The sequence below is a fragment of the Echeneis naucrates genome, chromosome 8 (genome assembly GCF_900963305.1).
Source record: "Echeneis naucrates chromosome 8, fEcheNa1.1, whole genome shotgun sequence".
Taxonomy (NCBI): Eukaryota; Metazoa; Chordata; class Actinopteri; order Carangiformes; family Echeneidae; genus Echeneis; species Echeneis naucrates.
This window is the reverse complement of record NC_042518.1, coordinates 2,723,867-2,742,003: the sequence shown is the minus strand read 5'-3', so window position 1 is coordinate 2,742,003 and position 18,137 is coordinate 2,723,867. Positions and strand designations below refer to the sequence as shown.

The window sequence follows — 18,137 nt, the reverse complement described above, 5'->3', positions numbered from 1 at the left end:
GAGGCAAAGCTTCTTTTTTTTTCTATGCCAGTAAACTTTTTTTTTTTTTTTTTTTTTTTGGTGTGGGGGGGGTCTCGAGAGTTTAGGGGATGAAAATTTCCCATATTGTTGCGGGAGCTGAAACCCTCCTGTCGCTTTCCCTTACGAAACCAGAGATGGTCAGTATGAAAGCAGCGTCAGCAGCAGAGATAGCACAGCGGGAACGCAGGCTGGGAATTACAGACCATTTTACCCTGCAAAGGCTCGGCCAATAAAAGCTTTAAAACAGCTGCAATTTCTCTGCTTAATGTCTGGCTGTTCACAATAACTGCTGAACTGTAGGGGATATGTGTGAATACACCTCGATGCAAGCTGAAGCTGTACAGACATTCAATTCAAGCAACCCTCATCTTTGTTCGTTAACAAAACACATCGGCACACACAAACGCACAAAGCCAGACTGTCTCGCACACAGACACCCAGTCTGTCAGTCCACTCAGTCAGACTCTCTCTCTGAGCCACTTGCCAACAGGCACATGCAGACAAATACTACCACACATTGAGAGAGGATTATTTTCTCTTTATGTTGTAATGCCAGTGAATCTCTTAACAGGAACTGCCAACAGGGGAAATCTCCCGTCCTGCAGCTGTGTCCTCTGAGAGGCGCTGGAAAAAGCAAACTCTTATTTCCTTGGCTTTCTCTCGGTGGAAACACGGTGGCAGAAAGAGTCGGCCACTCGGGGAGCGGGACACGAGGTAAAGTTGAGCAATGCCCACATTTTTGCCCCCCCGCCAGAGTTGCTCAGGTCCTTTAAAGGGGGTGCTCAAGAAACCCACGGCACCATAATTGGGACCAGGTCTCTGGAAATCAATACTGCTGTTTACGGGAGGGACCTACACCAAAGCTTTTTCACATTCCAGCTTCAACACGTGGTTTGTGACTACAACAAAAAAAAAATCCTTCAATTTCAGAACAGTATGAACTATCGATTTCACCGGCACGATTCATGCCCCTCTCCTCCACCTCCTCCACCTCCTCCACCTCCTCCAGCCTGTTTGCCAGTCCCATACCCTTGACACAGCTACTTTTCCATTCTAATTTAAGGGTTAATAGCAGATGAACCGGTCCTTATCTGAAGGTTTCCACGTCGTTATGTCCATCAGCATTAGACAAGGGCCTTCTTATGAGTTTCAATTATTGCAAACGTGATTTACCTCTGGCATGGTTTTGAATGGTGCAACTCTGTTTGGATGCATTTTAAAAAAAAATTTATTTGATTTCAGTAAGCACTGCATGTTTAAAATATATAATCAATATTTAGAGCAACAGCAAACAATGGCTTCATTCATTTTGTTATGTTTTTAATTTTAAAAAATAATTTTTCAGAAATAAAATAAAAAAGAAAATAATAAAAAAATACCAACCTGACATATTCAAACTGCCTTTTTTTTCTTTGTGTAAGACCAGTTACACATAAATCAAAGTGCACATTTTATTTATTTTAATTAATTAATATTTATTTTACTTTAATTCAAAACCGAGAAAACAAGCATCTACAGACACATGTGAGGCTGCAACAAGGAAAAATCTGAATAGCCCATTAAAACAGTTTGAATGCTAATAAGCTTGTTTCCTTGCAGAATGTTAACAGATGTTTTTCCTGAAGCTGGTTTAGGCTGTTTTATTCTTCTGCATCTCTGTAAATCAAGGACCAGAACTAAAACAAGTCTTTGTGTGACTGTTTTCATTCAACTATAATGAACTATAAAGCCGTCTGATCATTTGAAATGTTAGAAAACGCAACAGAGCTTCGAAATTAACCTTACCAACTATCCAATAAACTGAGTTTGATGGAGCTGTTTATTGTTAATCAGCTTGTCAATTACCTGACAAAACATATATTACTCAACTCTGTTGTTCGATATAATTATGACATTAAATGTTACATGAATAATTCAGGAGGAATGATTGTGTGTGAAAATGATAGCGGTAGCTGCTGAAGGAAATCATATGATAATACATCCAATGACGGTCCACACTCAGTATGTTAGTAATTCAGTTGTTAGATCCCAAACTGGGCTGCTATCGTTATTTTTAACTCTCATTTAACATCTAAACTCCAGTTTTTGGCTTCGTGGCTTTAGCTCCTGGGCACATTGGAGGTTACATCAGTGTTTCTACACTCCAACCGCGGCTGTGACTGAAAAGTCCCCCTGCTTACAACATTGTAAGTAAAAATTACTTCATTCTCAAATGCCAAATCAAACAATATTTCAGCCATGGCAGAGCTGGATCTGGTAATCAAACCGTTTGGATGGGTCACTGTTTTCCGGGCTTAAATGTCAAATAATATCAGCAAAATTGGATCTGGCTTTTGGGCAGTGACACTTTTAACCAACTGTGTTGTCACTAATTCGTATTCAGATGGCTTCCCTGGGTCACAAGTTGTGCTGAGCAGCCTGGCAGAGACCGGGGACCTGACCAGTTCAAATCACAGGTCCAAACTCTGCATGCATGCATGATTTAAATACATCTAAATGGCAGATGGCAAGAGAGCCTGCTTGTGTCTGGCTCTAAGGCAGAAGCAGGGATGTAGGGGGAAGCAGAGGATGAGGCTGTGTACTAAACTGAGGAATGGCTTGGCTTGTCTTTAAGATTACTTTTCCTCTTAAAACATTCACTTCATCTGTGTCACTACTGCGTCCAACTTGTTATTGGAAAATAGCTCCGTGCAGGAACGTTGGAGGACCATTCGACTGTCTGCATCAGTCACACACTGACACACACAGAAAATACGTTTCATCCTCCATATCCGAAACAGCCAATAGCACTGGCAGGCATTTGCGACCCCAATCCATATTTCAATTTCCCTTCTCTCATGTAAACTAATTCAATACTTGTTGCCTTCCCTCACAAGCAATCAGCAATGTGAGAAATGAGCTTCTTCTCGTGTTGCATCTATAAAAGGCCCAATCAGAAAGATTTTTGAGCGAGCCTCTGCCTATATCAATTACATTTTAGTAGGCCTGCACACGGCAGATCCTTGGAAGTAATATTTAAGGGTAAAAAAAGGATAACAAAATATGCACTGCAATGGATCCAGTCTGGATTAGCTACATTTTGAACTATTTTAAATCAACTCTTAAAGTAGAATTTGTCTCAAGACAGAGATTGGATAGCAATTTTGTTTTCAGCAATACTAAATCAGGGCAGTTTTGTGAACTTGCACAAAGCCAGAAACAGAAATGCCAATGCCGAAGGCTGCAATGCCATTGGCCAACACTTTCTGGAATGAATCCACCAGCACAGCTCAAAAGACAGACTGGCCACAGTGACAACAAGCCAAGTTTTGGGGTGTGATTTACGTATATGCTGTTAATCAGGCTCATCGGCGGTGGAAAAACTCTCTTAGAAATTCTACAATGGATTACTGACAACTGAACTATTTCCAAACACTGTGGGCGCTCTAACTACTATTTGATATGATAACTCTGCTGTAGCATTTTCCACTCTGACACCAGAGAAAAGAGGCTCACACATCTTGACATCTCCCTCCTGTGGCACCATCAACAAAACATTTTCCCTATTGCGCACTCACAAATAAGAAAGTTTGTGTAAACAGATGCAGCAGAGTCAGACTGAGCAACGGTGCAGTGCAGAAATGCTTGGACTCAATATGTGCAAACCAACATACCCACGAAACAGGCTGAAACAGGTAAAGATGAGTGACGAGAATTAGCCAAGCCCAGCAGTGTGGCTGCACTTTACCTCACAACTCTTCGCCCACGAGAAGGGAGCAGCAAGCAGGTAATAGCGACAAATATAGGGGCTTAAACGGCGACAGCTTTACGATTCCTGTGCGGCCACTATGACTCCATTCCTGTCAGATTCTATTAGCTTGGCCTCCACCATGCGTTTCGATTGGCTCTTGGCCTATTCCCAGCAGTTACAGAAGCACCTCCCGTAAATAAACCAAATGGCTGCACCTTGTAGTGTACGAAGGGAGAGGGGAGAGTGTGGAGGTGGGGGAGGGTTTGGGCAGCTGGGCACTTATGTGTAAAGAACATCTGACAGGGCGGTTGAATAGTTTAATATACAGCAGCAAGCCAAATGGACACAGTTGACTAGAGGGAGAGCTCAGCATACATCAGTGTAAGAGTTTAAATTTGACTAGTGTTTAAGGAGAATACAAGCAGCCAGGCGAAGAAAACCTTGGTAAATCAAGACAAGTGGTTTCATTCCCCTCCACACACACACATATAAACAAAAGAAAAAGTGTGTCTGTCTGCCAGCTGCCAGGTGCAAGTCTAAGGAAAGGCCACCTGTCTAATAACCGTTTTTGATGCGTACAGCTCAGCAATATGAAACTGAGCATCTGGCCTGTCCCCTCCAAACTGATCTCGTTAACAGCACCGGTATCTGCGGTTCTCATATACAATTAATCCGGAGCGGCTCCCCTAAATAGGTTTTCCCTCCACCAAAATCAACAAATAAACAAATATGTAAAATTAAATAAAAGCTGAAATTTGTGTCTATTAATTCAACCATTAAGGGCTTAGGATTGTGATCTATCGTTTACCACCGACTCCAACCTGCAAGACATTTTTTCGAGGAGCAAAAAGAATCCCTCTGTCTTTAAAGTAGTTCACATTGTCACATAAAAACAGTGACGACGTGAACTGCTTCAAAACCAAGTTGCTGTTTTTTTAAAAACCCAATGCCCCCCGATCAAAACGTACTGGATTTGTAAATTCTGGTGAAAAATTATTAAAATGTAATGCCTGAGAGAGTGCAGCTAAATTAGGGTTGTTTTTTTTTTATGTCTTTGAAATGTGGAAAACAATACATTTCCTTGTACAGATAAAATCACTGGACTGGAGCTAAGCATGCTGAGAGAGGAAAGGCTAGCACAATGAAATGACTTTGAATTTTTGAAGAGGAGAAACTACACCGAAATGCAGAAAAATAAGTCTTTCTCGTTCATAATCAACACCAGAATAATAGAATAAGTGGTACATGTTAATAGACTGCCACAGGCTTGTATCTGTATTTGTTCCTTTTTTCACAGCAAACACAGTGACTGGGCCATCCCAGGTAAAGCACACACGCTATCAAATAAATTAACAAAAACTCTTCTCTTTTATCGGCACCATGCTCGACAGTAGAAACTACAGAGCGTTATATAAAGGTGACCAAATGCTGCTCATAGTTGCATCAACATTTTGTCAACAGTGTGTAATTTCTAATATTATTATTTTTATTATTGTGGCCAATACCATTTATAATTGCTCTGGTTAATATTTCTTTACTATTTGTGTTATTTATTATTTACTTAATATTATTAGGCTGCATCCAAAATCCCCCACTGCTCCCTATTTAGTTGGCTAGACTGACTGATTTATTTTATTTATCCCAAGCTGGGAAATTCTCATCTTACAGCATAACCATTAAGACAAAAAGACAATAAAAACTAATTTTATTGTGATGTCCATATATATAGTGAGAATATTATGCCCTATATAGTGGACTAGGTGGAACAGTGGGTCAGGGGTTAGTACTGCAATAAGGTTCTGGGTTTAAAACTCAGGTCTGGGGCTTTTCTGATGTTCCCCTTATGCCTGTGTGCGTTCTTGCCGGCTCCTTCCAGCTTCTTCCCAAAGTCCAGACAAATGCATGTTAAGGTTGAGTGGTGACTCTAAATTGCCCGTAGGCGTAAGTGTGAGCATGAGTGGTTGTTTGAATCTGCATGTCGGCTCTGCGATAGACTCACGCCTTCGCCCAAAGTCAGCTGGGATTGAATCAAGCCCCCGCAACCCTGATGGATATAGGGGACTTGCACGGTGCATCATGAAAAATAGTGCGCAGCTAATGCTCACCAGCTAAGCAAGATAGACCATCATGCTGTGCACAATTATCAAAATAAATTTTACACAGAAGTGCCTGGATAGTGAGTAGGAAGAGAATGATTCAACCTCAGGAATGACAGCTGCTGAACAAAACTCCATAAGGAAATGAAATCCTACTTTGAAACATAACAAAGTATTTTGTTTTGCAGATGAGGCAGCAGTTTTACCAAATTTCCAATATTTACAGAAGCCTTCAGACCAGCAGAAGTCATGAAGTTGCACATCAGAAATGCCTCTTCAGCAAGAGCCCTGTGAAGAATGTCTGACAACGAAATGAGAAAAATGCAAAGCCAGTCAACAAGTTATCTCTGAGATTTAAAATATTCTCTCCCATTTTGAATCAAACAAGACTCCCATTGAGAGCATTTCTGAACTCCCACACACACGTCCCTGCTAACAGACACAACATCAACACGAGCGGAAAAACAGAGTGGGACAAATCAGGTGAATTTCTCTCATGCATCTGAGCGAGACTCAGCTATAAATACAACTTAACAGGTAAAATTCTCTTCATTACTTTGAGAATCATTTTTATTTTGCCCTTTCAGATGACCAGCTGATTTGCTTGGTGAAAATTTGTTTTATATTTATTTAAATAGTTTTATATGTTGTGACTCTATGAGTTAACTCTAGCTTGTTTAGACATTTAGCATTTTTATATAAACCTGGGCTGCAGCAAATAATTATCTTCATTATTGATTAATGATCAGGATTATTTATCAAATTATTTATCTAATTAATCAACAACAATCATCAACAATTTTTTTTGTTTGTTTGTTTTTTTGGAGCACACAATGTCAACAAAAGAGCGAAAAAGCCATCCTGTTTTGTCAAAATTTCACCACTCTCCATTTCAAAGTAATGTTTTTCAATTAATCTAAACAGGCTTTGATTAACCTACACGTTTTGGTTTCCTCTTCTTCTATTTTTATTTTGAGTATTTAAGAATATTTATGAAATAAAGTGCATATACTCTGTCCAAGAGGTGCATGTCTATTTGTCCCCACAAAGATTTTCTCTCACCGTGGGCTTTTGTTCATATCCACCAGTTCTGCAATCTAATCTAATCTTCTCCGAGCAGCCAAATGTACTTTTCAAGGCCTCCAGCATCTCTGCTCACAACGGTGGTTTGAGTTGAAGAGGACTGCAAAAATTAGATAATTTATCAATTATTATATGTTATTCTCATTACAAGTCACTTATCTGCATAATTAGTTTTTGTGGCACCATCATAAATTTTACATATTTATCTGTTTTAACTGGTAGACCAGACAAAACAAGGCAAGCAAATGTCCGTGTAAAGCGGTTTGTTTTACCCATGAAGAAAAATTAAATGAAAATATTGGCCTTACTTTAACTCAGGCCATCCTGAGGGGACAAAGTTTTCTCCGACAAAACTTCATCAGAGGGATTTTGTGCCATAGGCTGACATCTTATAGACCAAATGATTACTCAAACCACAGTCCCTTGTCTTCTCTGTTTATTTATTCAATTAGAGCCAGCCGGAGTATAAAAGCAATGACAGTGAAGAGAGTGAGATGAAAATCCCGGTGAGACCGTTTCTTCCTGTCTGTCATCCCCAAACATGAGGCAGAGGAGACATGATCACACTGTGGTCTGCATTGCAGGGGCCTTTCTGCTGGACTCTCCCAGCTCAGCTGCTTCCTGGCAGAGTCCAACCTGCAGCTGTCCTGCACTGCGCATGGAGCCTCCACAGAGGGGGGGGTGGAGGGGGGGGCAAACCAGTGTGCTGCTCACTATTTGGCAGGATACCCAGGCTGAGCCGGGGGAGAGACGGCAAACCACGTCTTCCTATGGCAGTCTCATTATTTGGCATGCGTCTTTGGAACCCCCCACCAAGGCTTGTAATTTTTTGCCGTGACGTCCGCATTCAAGCGGCGGACATCGGAACGGCACAGAAAATGAACAAAATCAGCCGAAAAGTCCCTCAAACTGCCGGGACATCGCGCAGACACACGAACCCGGAGCCGTCACCGAGCCGCTAACATTAGCCAGCTAGCGGCTAACGCTGGAGCTCCGGAGAAGTCCGACCGGCGTCAGATCGCGTCCAAACTTCAAACCTAGCTCAATAACCCGAGAGGTACTGTCATATTCAAGCGATGAAAACAAGAAGGGGGCTGATTTTATGGCCTCAAAACTCACCTTTGTTTCGCGGTTCCACAAAAGGGATGAAGGATTTTTGACAAGAGCTGTCACACCACTTCCGGGTGAGGCTGTGACGTGTGCGGGCGCGTCATCAGCGTCTGGCCATGCTGGGATTGTTTTGGTTTTTGGCCTCCCAAAGTTTCTCCAGAAAAACAGCTGAATACGTTTCTTTAACCGGCCCTTCTCTCCACCGGGACCCGCACCGTCACCGACACGACACTGCGGTTGGTCTGCATTCGTGTAAACTGAAGATAGGTGGTTCTGGTTGCTGATTAAGATAAATCAACTGACCCCCAGGAGGAAAAAACAAAGGGTTGCATGAAGAAACACAGCAGAGTGCAGTTAAAACTTTATCAGAGAAGTATCAAAAGGGCTCATTCCATAGCAGTATCATTTATTGTTTTATATCATTTATATTATTCATGCAGAATAAACAAAACATAGTAGTATGAAAATAATAATATTACAGTGATCACATGTAAGCCCACTGTTACTGGGTAAGGATATTTTTTTCCCCTCACTCCGGATTCTAATCAGAGTCTCTTAATATTGAACATCTGCCAACCAAATCCAATCAAGTTTTTGCACAGCGTACTGACACTGCATCAACATTTGATTAAATCAGTTTTTGTGCCAGCACCAGGGCCTGAGCGGTCTGGTTTATCTCTGATATATTACAGAAAGAGACAAAAAAACAAAACAACTATTAATCAAAGGATTATAAGACAATGGGCCCCTGAACACAGCCATGTAAACAACACAGGCTGTTACTGTTGGAACAAAAATAATAATCTTAGCCATTTTAAACATACTGTAAGAAATCTGGAAATAACAGAATGAGAAGCAAATTTCTCTGTTCAGATCGCAGTAGCAGTGTCATCCACAGGTGGTCTATACAAGGAATGGCTGGCTCAGAGAAGGAAAGGAAATCCAAAAAAAGCAAAGTAACAAACAATGAGGGCAAATGCGAGGCACTTCAAATACAAACTAGCAGAGATCAAAGGCGAAAAGGATTTAATCAGGCTAGATCTGAGGCAGGAGAGTAGTCGTGATCAAGAATGAGGAGGCAATGACAAGACAGGTGAGTAAATGTGATAAAACTGGGAACCTCCCGCATGTTAAATGAAAATGAGGAGCTCTTTTTCTCGTATCGAGGTCACGTTGAGCTATAAACTCCATGTTGTTGTATAGTTTACTGTCTTACCTGTGTGACATATACAATTCCCCCCTTTGCCAAAAAAGATTACCCATCTATACCTAATGTTTCACAGTAAAACGAAAGATCCTCCCATGAAAAATATTTACTACATATTAGGCATAACTATTAATTAGTTGTAATAAAACTGGGATGATCCTGACATTGAGACATGCGCATTAGCGTGTATAAATTACACATCCAGACGTCAATGTTGCCAGCATTTTTCACCTGTTCTCCTGAGTTCATTCAAGATTTTAAAAACATTTTCAAAGCAGGAACTTTGCCACATGTGTGGTCTTCATGAATTATTGTCCTCTGGAAAGTGGGTCATCACAGCAGGAAATAGATTCAAGCAAGATTAGCTGTTGTACAGGATAGAATACTTCCAGCAAAAAAAAAAAAAAAAAAAAAAAAAAACCACACACTGATAATAATGCCAAATATAAATTAGTGTACGGTCTTTGTATAGATTTGCAGCTTTACTGGGCTGATGCCACGACAGGAAAAGATTCGCTATAATATGATTACCTTTCTGATGCCGGCGTCAGAATCGGCTCTGAAATAAAATGGTGTGCAGGCTTGTTTATGTTGCAGATGTGAGTAGGCAGTGTTGCAGATATTAAGTCACCACACGTGGGTAGCTGCCCATGAAGGGTATCTTGGCAATTTCGCAGTGTTATAGGATACTGTAATATGATTTTCTCTTTTGAAGATTTAAATCACATTCATCCAACTTCAACAAAGGCACTTGGGATGCTGTGTGATTTTGCTGTGATGCTCATCCAAAAGGTTGTCTGGTGGGATCCTTCAGTTAAGGCAAAGCAAATTGGAAAGATAAACCAAAAAAAAGTATCTAAAAATGAAGAGAAATTTTGGCAATTGAATAAAGGAGAGAGGAGAAAACTTGTTATGACACCTGGATTGTTTTCCTCTCAGGAATGTTTGATCTCTCCAGGAGAACAATGCTGCAGTGATAATATTCATAAACTCTTTTCACAGGTGGAATTTTCTCATCTGCTGTGAAACAGTCCGTGTCCCTGCAGCTTTGAATTATATACGTCCTGTGTTGACATTCCGCATTGTTTCTCTACCATTGTAAATAATAATCCAAACTGTTTCTTCCTGTTTGTTGTCGTCTAATGTACAGTGCATCCCCAGATGATTCATAATGTGGAATTTTCCCCAGGTGGTGGGATGTTTCAGGACATGAAATTGTATTAGTGTGTGACAATCCCAGCTTACTCCACTGGTCTGGCACAGTGTTCAGCCGCGGCGCCGCTCCTCAGAGTTTCTATGCAATTATAAATAAATAAGCATGTGGACGGGAAGAAGACAGGGCCCTATGGGGACAAGCCGGGAGAAAATAGAGGAAGTTTAATTAAAGCTGCAAACCACACTCCCACATACAGTGTCTCACACACACACACATACATACAATAATGTGGGAAAACTAATAGACTTATGAGTGTTTATGTGTGTGCATGCACCTAATTTGACACTATGCAGCTAAACAAAAGAGGAAGTATTATGCAAGCGTGCATGCACCGTGCCAGCATCCATGAGCACATGCTTGCTACAAGAGGAGGCAAACGTGAGTGTAGCGTAATCCCACTGTCGTGGTCAGATATGGTTGGTTGTAAATTCTCCATTACGCTGTTTTTGGTGCTGAAGGTGTTCTGCCTCTGCTGGTATTTTAACCTCCAGTAACCTGATTATCTCAACCACTGCACGGTGAAATGATTTGGGGTGTGCCACGATGTTTTTGTTACGTTATTTTCTGCAAAATGATTGAACTGCCAGTCTTCTCGTAATTACCTAAGGGGGGCAGGCAAAGCCACAGCTAGTAAAAAGGCTGATGAGGGAGTATTGAATTTGCACTTCAATTAGAGTGCTTATAAAGTGTGGATTACACAAGGACTCCAGGGCCACAGCTCTCACTCAATTACCACAGTGGACTATGGGAGGAGGGACAGTAGCCTGTGCAGGAGGGATGGACAGCGAAGGCATCGGTGTAAAGGAGCAAGGTGGCAGCAGAAGACCGGGGGAAAAAAGAGGTTAGAGAAATCAGATTTTCGTGCGGCCTCAGTCGAGTCTTTAATCAGTGCAGATACATGCAAAGTCAAGGGCAGGGGAAAAGATTAAAATGAGGAGAAACGACTGGAGAGAGATCCATCCATGTGTGACTCAGGTCTCCCTGCCCAGGTTCTGGCCTTGGATTCTACAAGGATGTCTGAAAACATGTAGCCATTTTGAGTTATTAAAATATCCCAGCGCCACGTGCCGTAGCAACTGCCCTGCTTTGAAATGCCTGTTCATGTGCATTAATTTCCATTTTCTGTGCTGCTCAGACATGTCTCCCTCAAGTTGAAGAAGGGGCCTTACAGAGGAATCTGTTCAAAAAGAAAGCAAAAAATAAATAAATAAAAAAAAACAACTTCAACAATGTGCCTGAGTCCCTGAGTAAATTCTCAAATGGATTATTGAGCCAATGAGTGAAAATCACCAGCCATTTATAGTGGATTTGTCTGCGAGGCAGCGATAAACGACAGCTCGCCTTTCTACAGCTTAGCTCCTTGATTCTGAGAAGGAGATGCTTGAAGGACAAGCTTTTACAGTAAACAGGCCAATGGCAGTGAAGGAAAAAAAAAAAAGGAGCACTTCTATTTGATTGCATGGCTAAACTTATAAAGACATAGTGAGATGTTATCAAGATGAATAATTAATTGTTATAGACTTTTATAGAGAGCTCTTGGTGTTTCATTACTGGTTTTGATATTTGCCTGAGGTGCAGCGAGATTCCAAAGATTTTAAAGTGAAAATGTGGAAAGCAGAATCACGGGAGAAAAGGAGTCTTTTACTAGCTGCCCAAACGTAGCACAGCAGTGTGGTAAGATAATTATGGGGAAGTTACCTGAATTCCATTTGACATTGCTGTAAGATGTAACTGACAGGTACACGAAGGCAGAGCTGGTGCTATTTGGATACATGGGTGAACAAATAAAAGGAAACCCTAATAGCTTCCTGCAAAAAGGGATTTTATATCAGCACGACCCTTTAATCGCCCAGACTCCAGAGCTTTTTCTGTCTGTGGATCATCTCCTTCCCCTCTACCTTTCTCTCCCTCACGCTCCCTCCTTCTCTCTCTCTCTCTCTCTCTCTCCTCCTCTCTCATTGCTACTGTCAACAAAGAATGTGCAGGCTTCCCACAGGCCCTAAAGGAATCTCTCGCACTACACTCACATAATCACTTCAGACCCGGCTGTTTAGGCCGACATCTCCGCTGGGACTTACCAGCCGCTTGCTGCAGGCCAAATCAGACCACTGAGTTAAAAAAAAACTACTGCAATACTGAAACAAAGAAGTGCAAGTCAGACAGAAGAGCGTGGCCGGTCTGGGAACATCAAGGACTTGTCTTCCTGCGGCTGTGTGTCATACTGTCCTCCTTCAGTAACGGGATGATTTGGTGCACTCCTGTATGACAATGATAGACTCCAGGGGTCTCTACAAGGACACAGTACACACCCACACGTTGTGTTTGAACAAGAAGCACATGCATTCATATGCGTCCATTAGTGTGTGTGTGTGTGTGTGTGTGCACGTGGCAGGTCAAGCATGACTCTTTGATTCCCATAAGCCCGGTTTAAATTCTATCATCCTTTCCAAAGACCAAATGGGATCCAGAGATTCATCTACTTATATCAAAGAAGCTGGATTTAATGACATGTTTAATGACTCCTTACATTGGCAAATGGGCTTTATTGGAAATCTCCAGCGCCATCAGAGAGAGAGAGAGAAAAAAAGCCTTTTCTACTCCAATTAGAGGCATCCTTTGGAAGACAGGCTCGCTGAGGATCCTTCTTTTTTCAAAGATGGAAAAGAGGGGAGCTGTTGATGCTTAGTCCCTCGCTAATGTCAGACTCCAGCAGGCTGGAAATGAATTTGAAAAGCAAAAAAAAAAAAAAAAAAAAAAAAAAAAAAGTGGGAAAATATATCTAACAATGGCAGACAGAAGCTGAAGCCTCGTGGGAGCGGATAGCTTCTGAAAAGGGGAGTTAAAGAGAGTTAAATGGATCTGTCAGATGAGACTCATAATGTGTTTAATGGTATCTTCCCTTTGCTCTCCACTTCTTTTGTTTTTGGTCAGCTTTCCTGTTCAGTTATTTTTGCCTTTTGGTTACAACAAGGGTTAACGGTGACGGGTTAATGAGGTTTTGATGTCAGCAGTAAATACTGCCGTAAAAAACTGCACACTCGCACATGTGCTCCTGTGAATTAGGCAAAATGTGATGTTGAAAGTAGTACATCCTTGCCTGGAGCATAGTTTGCCTCAGTGAACCAAATTATTAATATCTTAATTAACAACTACAATATGAAAAGTGTGAGACATAAGCAGAATGAAAGATGCTTGTTTTTCTCAGGCTGTCAGAGGCTGAGCTGCGCAGCTCAATTTGACTGACTCAAAAAGCTAATTCCCCTCCAGCACTGACTCACTCAGCAACATTTGCCTTGCAAACGGTAAGATATAGAAGCTGAAAGGTTTTCAAAAAGAAATGTGAGGACCTACATGTGAAGACACACTAAAGAAAAAGGTCTTGAATGTTTTTGGCAGAATCAAAAGAGAAAGATTAACCGAAGGATTTAAATAAAGGTCGGTCACATATGTGGACCCAGAAAACAGAGGAGGAACATTTTATTGTTCATTTTGAGTTGAACTTCGAACTGTACTGCGAATCAAAAGTTCTGCTGCAGAACAACATGAGAAATTCACGCACACTTCCTCAGATGTTTGTGGGCGACGCACCAATCAGGTTTGTTTTGGTTCCAGATGAATGCGGTGAGCCTCTCCCAGTCCAGAAGCTACAAAACAAACCAAGGCGGCGCTTTGTTATGACAGCAGACCAGTCACGATAAGGCAGGAGGAAGGTCATTACTTTGGGTGGTGTTTGATTATTCCCCAGTTTGGGTCACGTCCAAGTGTCAACATTCCCGGTTAGTTCAGTGAACCATAAAGGACGTGGCCTGGATGTTTCTGAAACCAGAGGAAACCTAAGCTGAGGGAGAAGGTGGAGCTGATCTGCCCTGTACTCTCTCCGGATCCTCAGGCAGGACACCATTTCTGGATCCCCTAATTGCACACCCCGGTTTTTGGTCTATTTGCCTCCAAATGGGGCAATTGTTTAATAAATTAACATCATGTTGTACTGGAGACTGACAGACTGAGAGCATAAATTCATCAGGAAAATATTTGCTTCGCATTTTCCCATAGAATCCAATACAATCTGACCTTCCTTGGTGGAATCATTCATTAGACTAAATGCAGGTTTGGGGCTTTTAAGCCTTGAGTCGTCCATTCTCGTATCCAATCCATGGTCATGGCCAAATTTTAATTCCTTCATTTCCCATCATGCAACTCATGGCCTCTATTAATCGAACCTCTTGAAATTTAAACATTAAAATTAAACTTTAAAGCTCACTCTGAGACGACAGTGATGATTCACTACAGAGCTAAAAACAAAAACCGTACGCCACAATCCAGGTCTGTTTGTCCTTGTGATGAGTGAAATTCTCTTCTTTAGAAAAATTGTTGGCATGACTCACTGAATTTCCGGTTTAACCAACTCAGCCCGTTGTGTGCTGCAGTAATATTTAATTACATCCAGGAAAACAAAACAAACAAAAACAACTTGAAGAATGGCAGCTATGAACTCGGCTGACTCAACGGACTCTATAATGTGGTATAGTGACAAAATATTAGATTAGAGTCCAATTTATTGCCATGACCTGATTCAGTAAATTCCACATTTGTTGCTAAAATGAAAAATAAAGTGCTGCTGGAATGAGATGTAACAGAGAGGCAGAGAGGTGAGGTCTCTGTTTGGTGCTGGTGACCTTGTTCTTCTGTCTCCGTCTGAATCAGGACGACAGCAGCAGCTGGACGTGGCAGAAAAATACTGCCAGAAGATGAACTCTGGCAGTATTTTTCTGCCATGTGGATCAAATTAATATCACGATTTTACAGACATGATGAGGAAGTTAAACACACAAATAATCAAACCGCTCTTGAGCTGCTTCAGTACGAATGTAACAACACAAGGAAGGTTCAGAAAAAGCCCAGAGAGCTTTTAAAGCAATCAAAAGCAAACTTTAAAATACAGTCTTATCCAGCCATTACACTGAAGTGGTGGCAGCTGAAGCTCAGGAGGAAGAGCGAGACATTCAATGATGTGAAGGTCAACAGTTTGATCCCCTGCTCCTACGGTCTGTATGTGGAAGTGTCCTTGGGTAGAGACTCCGAAGCCTCTGATTGCTATTGTATGAAGGATGTGGCTGTGAAGAGGCAGACTCAAAAGGTGCAGCTGTTCTGATTATGATTCAGGTCCACTCAGTTATAATCTTTACACGCAGGAAGAAAAAGCACCAACAGAACGAGGCAGAAACACACTGATGATTAACATTCAGATGGCAACACTGGCATTTTTGTAGCACCTTCAATCCGGCGCCGCCACCCCCCGCGAGACGCCTTCCTTCCAAAGCCCTCCAAACCCAGGAGCCCCCCGTCACATGGTGCAGCGACTAACTGCCCCCTCACACACACGCTGATCACCCTCTGGAAACAAGAAACTAAAAGCCAAAGCAGATTAGAACGGCGGCAATGAGTTGGCAGACAACGTGTTTACTGTCAGAGGCCGATCCCAACCAACTCCGGGCTCAGTGACCACCAACTGGCAGACAAACGGGAGCGACATCGCCGTCGGACACGGGGGAAACTTCTCACGTCGTTTGAAGGCATAAGAAGCATCTATTTCAACATTTAAGTTCTGCAATTCCAAAGTTCAATGAGCGACATGAGGAATTGAAAACACTGAAGGAGAAGCAGAGGTTACATGGATAGATAAACACATGCTGGTGATATATACTGAACACGCACACATCCTGGTGTTGTTATGTTGTTATGTTCATTTTGGAAGTCATTCGTTGGTGCTTTTCAGAAGAATAGCTTTTTCCTGCCAATAAATCATCAAATAATTGAATTGATTGAATTCAACTGACCTAAATTAATTGAATTGAACTGCACCAAACTAAATTGAAGAGAATTGACAGCCCACTCTTCTCGAGCTACGACTGATGATAAAAAGCAATGTAATGTGTAAAATATGATTCAGTACATTGCCTCTGCAGAGGCCTTCGTCTGTGTCTCTCCATCTGCAGCCATTAACTTCAGCTGAAGTAGTTTTGGAGACAGAGAGGACCCTGGCTGTCTTTCAAGGCTTCGGCACGCTTGGCTCCACCTCAAACATGTTGCGGCATTTCTCTGCTTCTAATTCGGGAGATAAACAAGGACACGAGACAAGAGAACGGGGAAAGTCGCGGCACGAGGAACAAACCGAGCGGCGTTCTCGTCAACAGACTCTCTCCATTTGTCATTTCATTGAACCACTTCATCTCCATCTTGCCGGTGTAATTTGTGAGCGTGTCCACCTGTTAGGCGCAATTTTCCAGCAGCCAAAAGCACAGCGGAATCGCACAAAACAGTACGCTGTTCTTCCTAACACAGCTGGGGCATAATGACCTCGTGCCACAGGTCGAAGCATTTTTTTCTGTCCTCCACCTTCCCCAAATGAGGCTGCCTCTGGTCATTAGGGAGCCAGCGTTTTAAAAACACAGAAAAACAACCAGCGCTGTGGCCATTAAAGATGCCATCGACTTTTTAATTAAGTCTCATAAAGGGCCTATCAGTGTGAAGGCGGCAATGTACGACGGCGTAAAGCCAATCCCATCCCATTTCTGTGTTCTTTGAGGCTTTAACAGATCTGTTCTCATTTCACGCTATTAGAGAAGGTCTGGGACTGTAACTCTTAACATCTCAGCAGTCCCAGGCCTAATCTCTCATCATGTGCCATAATCCAATTCCGCCATTTCATACGACCTTTTCCTCTCTTTTCTCAGTAAGAGAAGTTTACTCACGCTGCATCTCTCCAACACAAAGGTAACGTGAGGTGTGAAAAGGCGTTCTGTCGGCACTAAAAGACAAAGAGCGTGAAGTTAGTGAAATCATAAAAATTTGAATTAAAAGCAACCACAAAGAAAAGAAAAGCATTTTAACCGTGATCTCATCAGCAGAGGTTTCGGCTCTGAGCTCCAGGCGTGTGGTGGTAAGCTAACAAGACCCGGATAACTCGGGTCAGAGGTTTGTTGAGAGTTTGGAGTTTGGTGTATTTTGGTTTTGAATATTTCATAATTTTTTTCAAACAAGCTAAGGCTACAGCATTTTGACATCAGCCCTTTGACGCTCAGGTAGCCTGGAGAGACCTGAGAGCTTCAGTGTTGTGCTTTGCTTTCCTGGCGTGACTCAGTTTTCGAGGAGATCTGTGTCTACTCGAGTATAACTCGGACATAAATCCTTCAATTTGCGTTTTATTTGGGTGGTAATTTGCTTTCACGCTTGTGAAATTTCTGGTTCTGGCCCATTATTCAAGGTTTTAACTTGTTTTTTTGTTTTCTGTATTTATTTATTTATTTATTTTGAGGGGGGGGGGGGTTGTCTTTTGTTGTTTTCTTTCTTTCTTTTGCTTTCAGTGTAATTAGTTTCACAACATGGTGCAGCTGATAAATCAAATCTGTTCTTGCAAAAATAAAAGTACACAGTATTTGTGTCAGAGGAACATGAATAACAGGGTTAAAAAAAAAAAAAGAAAAGAAAAAAGCCTTGATTGACACCTTCAGACTCCCACCACTACCAAACGGACTTTGAGTCGGTCCTTTGATTCCCTCTAGAGGAATCTTCCAGAGGGAGGCAGGGAGGTGATGTTGGAGAACCTTCACTCACCTCACACACATGGGGCGGGTCATCGTGACCTCAAATCTCCACCACACACAAACGTCTGAG

The 18,137-nt window shown here is 41.9% G+C and overlaps 1 protein-coding gene across 5 annotated transcripts in view; it reads right to left on the bottom strand.

Annotated features, from left to right (window-relative positions):
- spop (speckle type BTB/POZ protein) overlaps positions 1–8,121 on the bottom strand; it is a 79,069-nt gene extending 70,948 nt beyond the window's left edge. For 2 of the 5 annotated variants that reach the window (XM_029508851.1, XM_029508852.1), the window contains exons 1-2: positions 8,050–8,106; positions 6,910–7,030 (exon numbers count right to left, since the gene is read on the bottom strand). The gene's annotated coding sequence lies outside the window, so the exon portion shown is untranslated. Of the gene's footprint in view, positions 1–6,909; positions 7,031–8,049 lie in introns of those variants that run through there. The other 3 variants (XM_029508850.1, XM_029508856.1, XM_029508854.1) reach the window with 3 other exon arrangements.
- Positions 8,122–18,137: the final 10,016 nt, after the last annotated feature.